Source organism: Dreissena polymorpha, chromosome 6, assembly GCF_020536995.1.
Source record: "Dreissena polymorpha isolate Duluth1 chromosome 6, UMN_Dpol_1.0, whole genome shotgun sequence".
In the NCBI taxonomy this organism is placed as follows: Eukaryota; Metazoa; Mollusca; class Bivalvia; order Myida; family Dreissenidae; genus Dreissena; species Dreissena polymorpha.
This window is the reverse complement of record NC_068360.1, coordinates 84,587,506-84,600,104: the sequence shown is the minus strand read 5'-3', so window position 1 is coordinate 84,600,104 and position 12,599 is coordinate 84,587,506.

Below are 12,599 nucleotides of genomic sequence, written 5' to 3'. Positions count from 1 at the left end.
GCAGACCATTGAACACAACAATTCAAATAAATAGATATTAAAACATCTCATGGAAAATGATTAAAGGAAATGTGCGTAATATGCAATAAGATACACATCATTTAAATAAAGAGAAAAACAATTAAAACTGATACCAAAAAAGTCATTAAAACCTCTGAAACACAATGACATCTTGCTGAAAGATGAACAAACAATGCAAAGACAAATAATACATTCAAAATTAAACACAGAATAGTTGTGTGTGAGTCCACCCGGTATTTGCCTGTCAGTGTGAATCCGGTTAATATATATCAATGTAAACGTGCCAAGAAAGCTTGCGTTTCAAATAACGTGTGCATACTAGTTATATTAATGCATCGTTTTAATGAAAGATTGAAGATATACCTAAATACATCAGAACTTATTTGAAATGAATATAACAAACACTTTAATATTGATATTTGTAAAAAAAAACGTAAAAGTATATTAAAACTAATTGAAACAAAATAAAATTTGACAACCTCACACACGACAATTTGTGTTGCTGTGTGGAAACATATCAATGTATTAACTGTAAGCACAACAGAACAATTTATATCGGTAAAAAGAACCTTCAAACGTACAGCTTTACTGGTTTATATAAACAACACATCTTAAACAACACAGCGTAACGTCTTACAATGTACTGCAAATAGATACAACATCGACCTTTCCTGATACATGCATGGCTTACCGTATTTCTAACAAGCGATTCTTCAGCGTAATACAGAATGACAATGATGCATTGTTGTAATGTCTATATCCACAAAGCCCATGAAATGATTGATAGCTTGATGGCATTTGTCTCATTTTCGATTCTCGTAATATGATTTAAAATGGTTAATTTTGGTTCATTTACGTTGTAATATCATTAGCTTTTTACCTAAAACACTTTTTTAATGAAAATACTTTAATTAATTACTCCACAGACGTTCACAACCTTTCAGATAAATGACGATTTCATCAAACTAATATGACCATGTCTTTCCCGATTTTATTTTTAATGTGTAAATATGTCAATATATTAAACTATTGATAAAACTTGTCATACTACAAACTTAAACGATGCATAACCACACTAATATGTAAAAAGGTTAAAATAAAAAAAGTTTGAAAACAACTAAGATTCATTTGCTAAACACGTAAATATGTTTATGAAATATAACACTATTTTATGGTTGTTGTAGTATAGCTCAGTTTAGTATTTTTCTGTTGGATAACAAACATAAAGCTCTTTACATTATGTCTTATGTTTAAAATCCTTTTAAGTATTACTACATGTCGTTACTTAATTGGGTTTTTGAAATCGACGCCATCACATCGACATACGGGAGTGCATTCCGATAATGGTTTGAAAAATTGCATTAATTATATTTGCACTTAGCTTTATGTCGTGCTCAATTTAAGAGTAAGTGGCACTTTTATAGCAAGTATCAATCCTTTTTCCATCATTGTTTTGTATATAATTGTTTGTTTCTTTAATTTGTGATTGATAGTTCAAATATAAATACAAAGAAACGTATTAAGCACAAACACTATTATTTCAATATTTAATTGCGCTGTACGCATTTTGATAACTAATTAGGCTCATCAACTATATGACACATAAAACAAATGTGTTTTAAGGAAAGATCTGAACTGAAATTCAATATGTAAGCATTTGTTTGGAATACGTTTCAATTTCTTAACTATTTTACGAATTTATGTACACTTTTTTACAACCATTTCCAATAATATCGAACGTTACATGCACTTATGTGTCCTCTGTGGCATCCATTTATACGGTTCCGCAACTTCCGCATTTTTCGCAAGTTTTCTTCGATAAGTTGTTATCAGGGATATGGGTGTGTTACACGTATGGTCAGGCGAAGAATGAACATATACATATCTGCTTAAATGTGCAATATTGACTACGTCTAAAATACAGTGTGCTTGTGATTAATTTTATTTGAAACATATAAATTTAATAATAACTAAAATACAAAAAAAAAACGTTTACCATCTATATTTATTTTCTTATTGATGCAAAAGCTTGGCAACATTGTTTTCATGCATTCACCATTGCTTATAAGTGCTATATTATCATGCATGAATGTACGTGCATGGATCAATCGTGCGCTGAGATTGCAAACAATACTCATTTTGTCGCTTACAATATTTCAACAATTGTGATATTATTGATAACATCATCATATGTTTCGATATTATGATCATACCGAACAGTTACAGTCTTCCGCAACTGGTCGGTTCATAAAACAATTATGGTGAATATTTATTCGCGCCGGCATCCATTGTTTCATCATCATCTCTTCAACCCAAAATACCGTAAACAAACGAATATAATACGCACTTTTTTCTTCAAGTAGGGAGGCGTATTATATCCGAATGTAGAGTAGAACAAAAATTTTCCTGTGAAAATTTTCAACTTAATCGTTGTTATTCGCTGCGTGTCAGCCATTTTCAAATTTCACCATTACATCAAAGGGGGTCTACTGTGCTTACGTTAATTGCCATGGCTACACCGGATATTACCATACATGCTAAATAAACCAACCATCGGTATTATAGATATATACTAATAATATATATTATGTAATCATTATAATGTTTATCGTTCTATATATTGTCAAATGGAATTAAATGATATAAAAAACAGCGTCTCTATTTCTCTCTTTTGCATTTATGACTGCTTTACCCGGGTGTCAGCAGGTGGCCCGTGTGTTATCGCTAAAGTTGTTGAGAAGGGCCATCGCTTGTAAACCGGACCTATGTATTCGGTAATATAAACAATAGAGATATGTATTTATTATGCAACTGTCATGACAACGGCCAAATAACACATCACGATCAATATACCGGGGTATTACTGTGAAACAGATGGTTGATAACGCCAAATTGATTTGCTCTTTTCACAGCAAACAAATATATTGACACATTTGTTTCAGAAATGGCACTGTCATGGCCAAATTGGACACTGAGTTTTTTTGTGCCTAGTTAACTCGGATTTTCAATTTTTACCGATACATTTGGACCAAACTCGGGCCGCGTTTTGTACACGAGTGCGTATTACATTCGTTTATTTCCAATATCATCCGTAATTTTAGTTATTTTATATCAAATTTATTCATCCCATGGGCATTTTTCAAATGTACCACTTGACCGTCCAATATAGTCCGTTATTGGATCAAAAGAGTCTGTATTTTTTTCCATATTGGACAGTTGAGTGCATGTGCACTAAGCAATTGTTGTATAACGATAAAAGCCATTACCTAGAAAAGTTTCGAATGTACAATAATCGATTCACTCGGGTGCTTGTCTTGAAAATAGCATAGATGCATTTGAAGTACTTAACAATCAAAATTAAAATTAAAAATCAAACACAGAGGTTTAGAAAGGGATATCGAATGAAAAGCTTATTAGACGTTTAAACTGTACAATACGTGATATAGTTGGACTCGCAAACAGTCTCACGGCTTACGGCTCATCCAATATGACTTCAAACTGTGTGCTCGTCCAAATATATCTCCGTATTATACAGTTAAACATCTAATAACCTATAATTATTTCAACTAAAACATGATAACATATTTTGTTCAGTTTCGGCAAAGAGATCCTAAAGGCTGTGGTACTGTTATAAGATAATGTATTTCAAATGTTTTTTTACAAAGTGTCTTTATCAATGTTTAGTTCTCACATACCCCCATATTTGTTTCCCCATATCAGTAAACGTATCTATACCCTTAAGTTAACATAATACATGTAATCATGACGCCATGGTGTGCTTTGTGTTTTTTTTAATTTCAGTAGACGTCTTCATACCATATATATGTTATCATGAACGGGGCGAAACGAACGTGTGAAAATCCATTGTAACATTTAACTACACACAGACGGTCTTTTTATCAAAAAGGTCATCGCTAGAATGAATATTATAAAATAGATTTAGCTCAGATTTGCATATCAAGATTTAATATTATTGGTAAGTTTCCTATAGATTTTGTAAAATAGTTTTCTTATATAATTTATATAAATAGACAACGAATGTGATGTTTTCGAAAAAACGTGAACTAATCAAACAGTGATACTGAATGACCACACTTTAAACACACATGCAAATCGTTTGCGAATTATTAGATTTCCTTCAACCAGTATGTTTCATATTCCCTCATGAATGTACGCAGATGCCTTAGACGGAAATTAAAGATGATATACTGAAAGGTTTTCCAACATTTGTAAACATTAAGGTTATATCCCTCCACATAACGACTATTTCTAATCATGAAAATCGTCATTTTAATTGATCCAAAAATATAATTTGGTATTAATACATTTAAGCGTTGCTCAGTTAAAAGGGGGTCTAATGCATATGCGTAAAGTGTCGTCCCAGATTAGCCTGTGCAATGCTAATCAGGGAGGACACTTTCCGCTCTTATGATATTGTTCGTTTCTTTGCAAAAACAGTCTTGCGGAAAGTGTCGTCCCTGATTTGCCAGTGCGGACTGCTGTCTAATCTGGGACGACAAATAACACTCCCATTCCACAGAACAGACAGATATTGATTCTGGTACTCACGTTGAATGAGTGTAATTGTGATCCGTTATTGAAGCTCTGACATGTGTTATACCTCAGTCGCAAATAGAGACCGATTGCCGTCCGATCAGTAACCGACGTTTTTTTTTCTCAATCGGGCTGGCGCCCGGTCGATGATTGCACGGACATCGGGTCGTTTTGTAGCATCCGGAGGCGTCCGTATTAATTTTAAATATCACGTAAAATTGTACCCGACGACGGACCGGGAAGGAATTGAATGGAGATCGTAAAAAGATCTGACGATCAACGCTCTGATATCGCACGGCGATCGCCTGACATCGGATTTATCGTGAATGCGTGTGCCGGCAAAAACAAGGTATTTCCGTTGGACACTTACATCGGCCGGCGAATTTCTGATTGCCGGAGGGCCCCCGCACGATGACTGACGGACAACGCACGGAGTTCGTTATGAGACCGAAGGATTCGGGTAAGTGCTCGTGGACATATCACGTGGGTAGATTCAGCGCCAAAAATTGCTATGTTAAAGTCAATATGCCAAGAAGAAAAGTCGCAGCACGGCATATGTTTCCAAAAGAAATAATACTGACCAGACAGTTTATTTTCTTTGATTATTGTTTATTACTATTCTGCTAGTTTATAATAATAACAATGTATTAGATTTATGTATTGATTCGATGAAATCTTAAAATAAAGAAAGTAGTTTATATATAAGTACAGGTGAATAACCTACAAATGGCTATGTTATAATTATAGTATCCGTTTCATTATTTTTTGCTGGAATGTTTCTAATGATAAACTCGCATTTAAAGGTTTTCGTCATTAAATACTATGACATGTTTTCTAAAAGTTCGATCAGAAATTACTTTTGCATTGCTAAATTATAATTGAAAACTGTAAAATAGTAAGTTTCTGTTTTTCTTGCTGTATCGTATCTAGAGTAACTCACTAATAGTTTGACTAAATTATTGCAAGGTGTTTGTTTGAAACCTTTTAGCCCGAGATCATGGAAATGGTCACGAATGCCATCGCTTGCCATAACTTTTAGAACTGTAGATACGCTGAATTGAACGCATGTAGATCCTAATTAGTTACACTGTTTTCGAATTAAGAACAAACCATTATTTTAACTCATCCTAATTTATTAAACACCTGTAAACACACATAGTTCCATAATTCAAGCGCATGTTCAACATTATATAAAACGTCTTTCCATGGCAAACTTCTCGCTTCGCTCGCAAATAAGTGCTGGAGATATGCCCGCTGCTCCGTTGCCGCTGCATTTGCCCCTGGCCCACGGCCCTCTTCCTCCACTTCTTGCATGACGGCATTGTTTCTTCGAAGTCAGTTGAAGGTCATCATCCTCTTCATCAACTTCAACGTTTTGAAGGTTTTAATACCTCGTCCTCATAAGGTTGTGGAGCACCATACAGCACAGTGTGGTCAAGATGGCAGTGTCCGGAACAACGCTCGATGAACCAAGTAGGCAGCGAAACCTAATTGCAAGTATGCCGAAGTCGCTTTAGACGACCCTGTTCGCTCCTGCTGTCCTGTAGTTATATATTCGTTCGTCCACTTTGATATACCGATTGGCGTAGGGTTTTATAATGTGTGTGCAAAGAGGAAACGCGTCGCCAACCAAGAAGAAGTAGGGCATGTTCAGGTTGGCATGAGGTAAATGATTCGGCTCTGGGAAACCTACTGTATTGAGTTTAAGGGCATGTGACAGCTGACAATCGTTGAAAATACTATAGTTTGAGTTGGAGCCAGGTGCACCCACCTTCGCCCAAAATAACTTGTACTGAGCGTCTGTCACTTACAACAACGCGATCAAAAAGAAGCCCTTATAATTGTTAAAGAGGGAACCATTTTCTTTCGGCTTCTTTAAGGCCACATGCTTCCAGTCGATTGCTCCACAACAATGTGGTTGTTTTCCCGTTCTATGAACACCGCTTCCACTTTACGCCATTGTTCAGTGGTTGATGGTGTTTTGAAGACTTTGTCTTTCAATTCTCCCACATTGCACTACACATAGAAGGCACAAAGTGGGATATCGTTTAGTGGGTCACTCAAAATTCGAACGGTAGTGAATGGTAAGAGTTGTCTGTGACCACAAAAGGCAATGTGATGGCCAGCTTTATGCCAATGCTCAGTGGAGGCCATCTACTGCGAATACATAAATGTGTAAATCATTTGAAATAATCTCTCTAAAATGTTATAGTCAAAGTCGCTCTTAAAATCCGAGCACTGTGATTCCGCATTATCATGATCTGTTTTCAGTTTAGGTACTTGGCGATGTATTTGTAAACAATAAAAACTAATTCGGTAGTGCTTATATAAATATCCTTATTTTAACAAAATAACAGATCATTGATAAAAGCACATACTTGATACGAATGCACGCATGATACCTAGAAATGTTACGAATATATTTCACATTATCCCGAATGCATTTTGAATTTTAGTTCGAATGAGGTTGATGATAACGTGTTGTCGGAAAATGGGTTGACTTAATGTGTTACTATTAAAGGCCTTAGTAGCTTTGAAAATTGACTTTTCCCATTACTTCATTTATGTCTGAATATAAAATAATTAATACAATAAAGAATGACATCTTATTTGGATTCCCTCAAGTACTACTTGGTTCATATTGTTATTACTACAATATCTGAATCATCTTAACACTGACCTCCAAATCATGTAAAGAACCATTTGGTGTTGGTGTTGTAATACTTTTTTTGTTTACATTTTAAAACGCAATACTTTATATTACTAGTCAGCAAATACAATTTACGTACATTTTGTAAACAAATTTATTATTTCAAACAAGGGCATTTTAAATTGGCTTATTGTCAGTTGTCAAAATATACGTTTTTGTGTTTATTTCACGTTTGGATAGTATTGTAATTTGAGACAATATGAAAATATACCAACACATTTAGACAGTTGCGAAGTGAATCTTTACCCGATATTATATGTAAGACTAATGTTTATTCAATCTTTAAACAAAATCGTTTAACCAAATTTAACAACTAAATAAACATCAAATAAATGAATTTTTACCCAAATATGCGAAATAAACATATTTGTTTCTCGGTTGCAATAGCTAGCACATCGGTATCGATATTATTTTGACCTAATATCCTCGATTGCCCAATTGCGACGCATACAAGCAGTTTGATGAAGAGTTGTTGCTCAATATAGGGATTTATGTAATTAATTGTGTCATTTCATTACACATTTACCTTTTATTTACACATTTCAAATTCAATCGATTGTGTTATCAACAAACATTCTTTTAAAAACGAAATGACCCAAGTCTATGTAACAGAGGCGTTATTTGTTGAGAGTGGCCTAAAACGACGCATTGGATCGGTTACCTGATTTCAATGAAAATATCACTCCTGTGGAGACTAAATCCATAACATATTAACTCATGATTGTTGTACTTAAATTTGTATCACTGTAAAAGCAATATGAAACTGAAATTAATTAAATCGATTAAGGTTTTTAATGTTGGGATGCAATACTTTCTGGCAGTGGTTCTAATAGGGGCCCCTGTCAGCAATCCCTTGTCATAAGCTGTGTTTATGAAAGTAGGTGAATATAACCTGTACTTCGTTTGTGGAACCTACTAATATAATTAAGAAAATGAAAATAAGTAATAAACGTAATATGCAATTACCAACATAAACACTTGCTATATGTAGATAAAAATGTATTACAGCACAACCAAAAACATATCCGGTCTTAAAATCAAAGTTAACGCGTACACCTTTTTCATAGTGAAAATTAATCTATTTTTACGATGTTTTGTCAAATGACAATCATGTGACTTAAGAATTAAATAGTGAACTTTTGTAGACGAAACCGATGCATTATCCAACGGTCTTATTTACAAAGACAATTGTGTGTAAAGTGTTCAAACGTCTTGAATTAAGTAAAATACATAAAAATCCATCAATTGCAAACCAATCAACCATATCTTACCTTTCAACCCGCTATGTTCCACATAACAAACAACAGCTATAGTAAATTGTTCGTAGTGTACCATGTGCTATTGTATATATGAACAATACACGCGGAACAATTCTCATATGCTGTTCTTAAGATTGAAACAGTATTTAAGTGTGCAAATTATACTCGTTTATTTTAGGGACCCGGTTCTTCCATTTTCGCTCTCATTTGTAATATGTTTCTTATTCTACCATTATACATGTATTTGAAAAGGGGTGAAAGCACTTTTTTTAATTTGACTCATTTTTCATTGCAAATTTTGCAGATAAGACCTTTACATGTAAGCGTTAAATTAAAACGAAAAGTACGTCGGACTTAAAAAAACAACAACATACATTTAAATTCAAATCATGGTGTTTAATGGGATAATTAAAGCATAAGTGGGTCTTTAAAGAGAAGAGGAACCGATGAAACAATACGATGGTTATAGTTTTGCCAACGCCCACTGCTGATTGATTTATTTGATCCCAAGGGAACGACAATGACAAAGAAGCCGTACGTTGTTTTGTGTATGTGTCACCGTTCAAACCGTGGTGACCGATGAGGTATAAGTATGCTTTGTTATTATTTTGAGATCTCATGGTATATAGGAACACACGTTTAGTCTTTCGCATATCATTTGCCAAGCATCGTTCTAACGGCGAATGCTTGCGAATAAAACACGAATTAAAATAAAATAAAAATAGTACTACAAAGCGCTGTAAAACTATACATCAATGATTTATCTCCAATATCCGCAATGACAAATTGTCGATGCAATACTTATAAAATTATACGCTTTAAGATGACTAATATTGTACGTTTTAAGAAGCGCCAATGCGTTGAATTGTTGTTGCGTGTACTTGATTCCCTTGTAACTGCCAGAATAATGTGAAATGGCTTGACTAATTACTTAAATATCTTAACTGTTAAATCATAAATGGTCACATATTTCTCGGAAATTTCGTTATCAGTTTACCGTTTTTTTCCTTCTTTTTGTTTAATCCTGTTTATTCTATACTCATTTGTTAAAGAAGACACAATAGGATATGGTTTATAACGATCCCTTCTTTGGATTACGAATCTACAGGACTTTTCTCTCCGATTAATCTTTTGCAGTGTCAAAAAGAGGCAGATAAATTATAAGGGATCTATATTAAGTGAACAAACACAAAACACTGAGAATGCCTATGCCCTTCAAGGCTTTAAATTACTGTTCGCTTTTCGAGTCAGAGTTAGAAATTGGAATCAAAGTGAACGTAGAGAGACTTCTAGAATACTTCTAGAATACATCATTTATTCATAACTTTATACGATTATCATATAATATACATGTCGGAGCAATTTAGTTTTCGACGTTAGCATGTAAGGTCCAATGGAAATTTCAAACTGTTAATGTGCCTTTTATGCATTCAAACGTTAAAAACAATATAATGTACTTTCTGGCATGCATTCGTATAACCCTGTATTGGATTATCATGAATGGATCCATTAAGAATGTTAATCAAATAAAAGGATTAATAAGCTTTCAGTTGGCTTTATGCATAAGATGATTACATGATAACGTGACTATAAATTTAGCATGTTACAATGCATAAGAAATATTAAAAGGTGGCTAGTGTGCCAACTATTATGTTATATGAACAACGCTTTGATACAAACCTCTTATCAAATGCAATCAAAAGTTTCGAGTTATTGCTTTAACAAAATAACAAATGAGTTTGTTATGTTGTATATAAATTGAATAGTAAGACAATATCGTATATACGCGTATCAGCTCGAACTGTAGTGGTTAATTGTAAAATAATTCTTTTGCAATCTAATCAAGAAAAATATTCAACTGGAAGTATTTGTGTTTAAAATACAGACATCCGCGTGGACTTGTCTCACACAAACGTGCAGTAAATTTTCAAATACGAAAGCCTGTGCACGCTTAAAACTTGTATACTTCGAATAGCATATATTCAAAGATTGTGTTGTTGCAGATCAAACAAACTCTGGGCAACACAATTCTTTGATGCTGTCATGTGACAGTGTTTTATCCTTCGTGAGTGATAACGATAACAGCTAGACTGCGGAGTAGGCCTTTGGGTTTTAAACATGATTATCGTCTGGTGTCTCTTTGATTGCACTAATCGAATTTTCTCAACCGTATTAATGTCGACAGCGCTTTACAGGCAAGCTCGCATCGTACTGATAAAGCAAAACTCAGTGATTGGTTTTCTTATCACATAAGAGCGTATACTTAGGGTCCGATTTAGACCCCACACAAATGCCGGTATTTTGTTTTTCAAAGCATCGTTATAGTGTAGATAAAACTTTGCATTGTCAATTCGTGAATTATTTGTATGAAGCACAGTACACAAATAGTACTTTTAAAGGCTGCATGAACATGACGCAATAATAACATCAATTCAAAAGCCTTCAAAGGGGCCTTTTCACATATTTTTTACATATTTTGAAGTGTGTCATGAAATGCTTAATATTGATAAATGTAAACATTGGATCTTACAAGCTTTAGTAAAAAAAATCAAGAATAAAATTTAAAAAAGGAAAAACAAATAGCCGGTACCAGGGCTCGAACCAGTGACCCCCGGAGTCCTGGAATTAGTCTGAAGTAAAAACGCATTAGCCCTCTCTGCTATTCCGCCGAGTATACACAGTTTAAGTATTTTATACCTTATATAAGCAATCTTCGTAGTTTCGTAAATTGAAACGACAACAACAGAACTCTCCAAATTATTCAATCGTTTCGCGTTGCAACGCTTTATAATTTTTAAGTTTTCAAATCGTCAACAGATACATATAATGGCTATATTGGACTATGGTTAATGTTCAGTAATAGTGTTTCCTCACAAATATCATAATTTAAACGAAAATTTGCGAATCTGAAACAACTTTTGTCAATTTTGTCAATTTACCAAACCGTGAAAAGATCCCTTTAATAGACATATACTTAACATTCAGCTGTTTTGGTATTTTTCTTTGAAATGGGCCTTTTCACAAATTTTGGCATGTATTGAAGTTTGTCATTAAAGCGGGTATATACGATTTTTATATGTGCTGAATTGTAAAATATTGATACAAATATGTTATAATAACAGACAATATGCAAGAAAAAAGATACATTTAAGAAGAATTTCATAAAATACAGCAAATACAAATTAGCGCCCCGAGCCGATTGTGACGAAGATAATTCGTAATTATTTTCCTACAATAACCGATGCATTCGTCTTTTTAGTAAGTGTTCGTGTGTCGTATGAATCGATATCGCTGCAGGAATTTCAAATGAACCGTTAAACTAAATTTAGATTCACATCGTACATGCATGATATACATGCTGGCGAATTCGGCTGTACAGCCTTTTTCGATTTCAGAATTAAATATCTGGCTTATTTAGCATTTTTCGACACATGTTCTTCTTAACTTTTATTTTAGTTTATATTGAAATATATGTATAATAAGTTTTTTTACACATGTTATATTAATTAATAAATATTTGACAAGATCGTATATACCCGCTTTAAATGCTCTATATTGTTTAATTGAAACATAGGATTTAACACGCTCCGGAAAACAAAACTGAAATTAAATAAAGAAAACAAACACCTCAACTGGTCTCAAACTACGGACCCCTGAATTAAATGTCTAATGCTTAGACTACTCGGCCATTCGTGCTCATAAAATAAGTGATGTAATTTATACTTTATATAACAAATCATAACGACAACAACATAACTCTCCAAATTATCCAAATTATTCATTCGTTTTGAGTTGCAAATCGTTATAATTTTTAAGTTTTTAAATCGTCAAAATATGCATATAGTGGATAGTTTTTAGCATCGTAAATTTTCAGTTATACTGTTTCCTCGCATATATCATAACTACAACGAAAATTTGCGTATCTGAAACATTTTATTTTGTTAATTCACCAAAACGTAGAAAGGTCCCTTGAAGGTCGTCTCTACCCTGTAAAATATATTTGAAGCAGAAATGGTTATCCCTGTTTAGCCTTTATGGACTCCCCAGGCTAATCT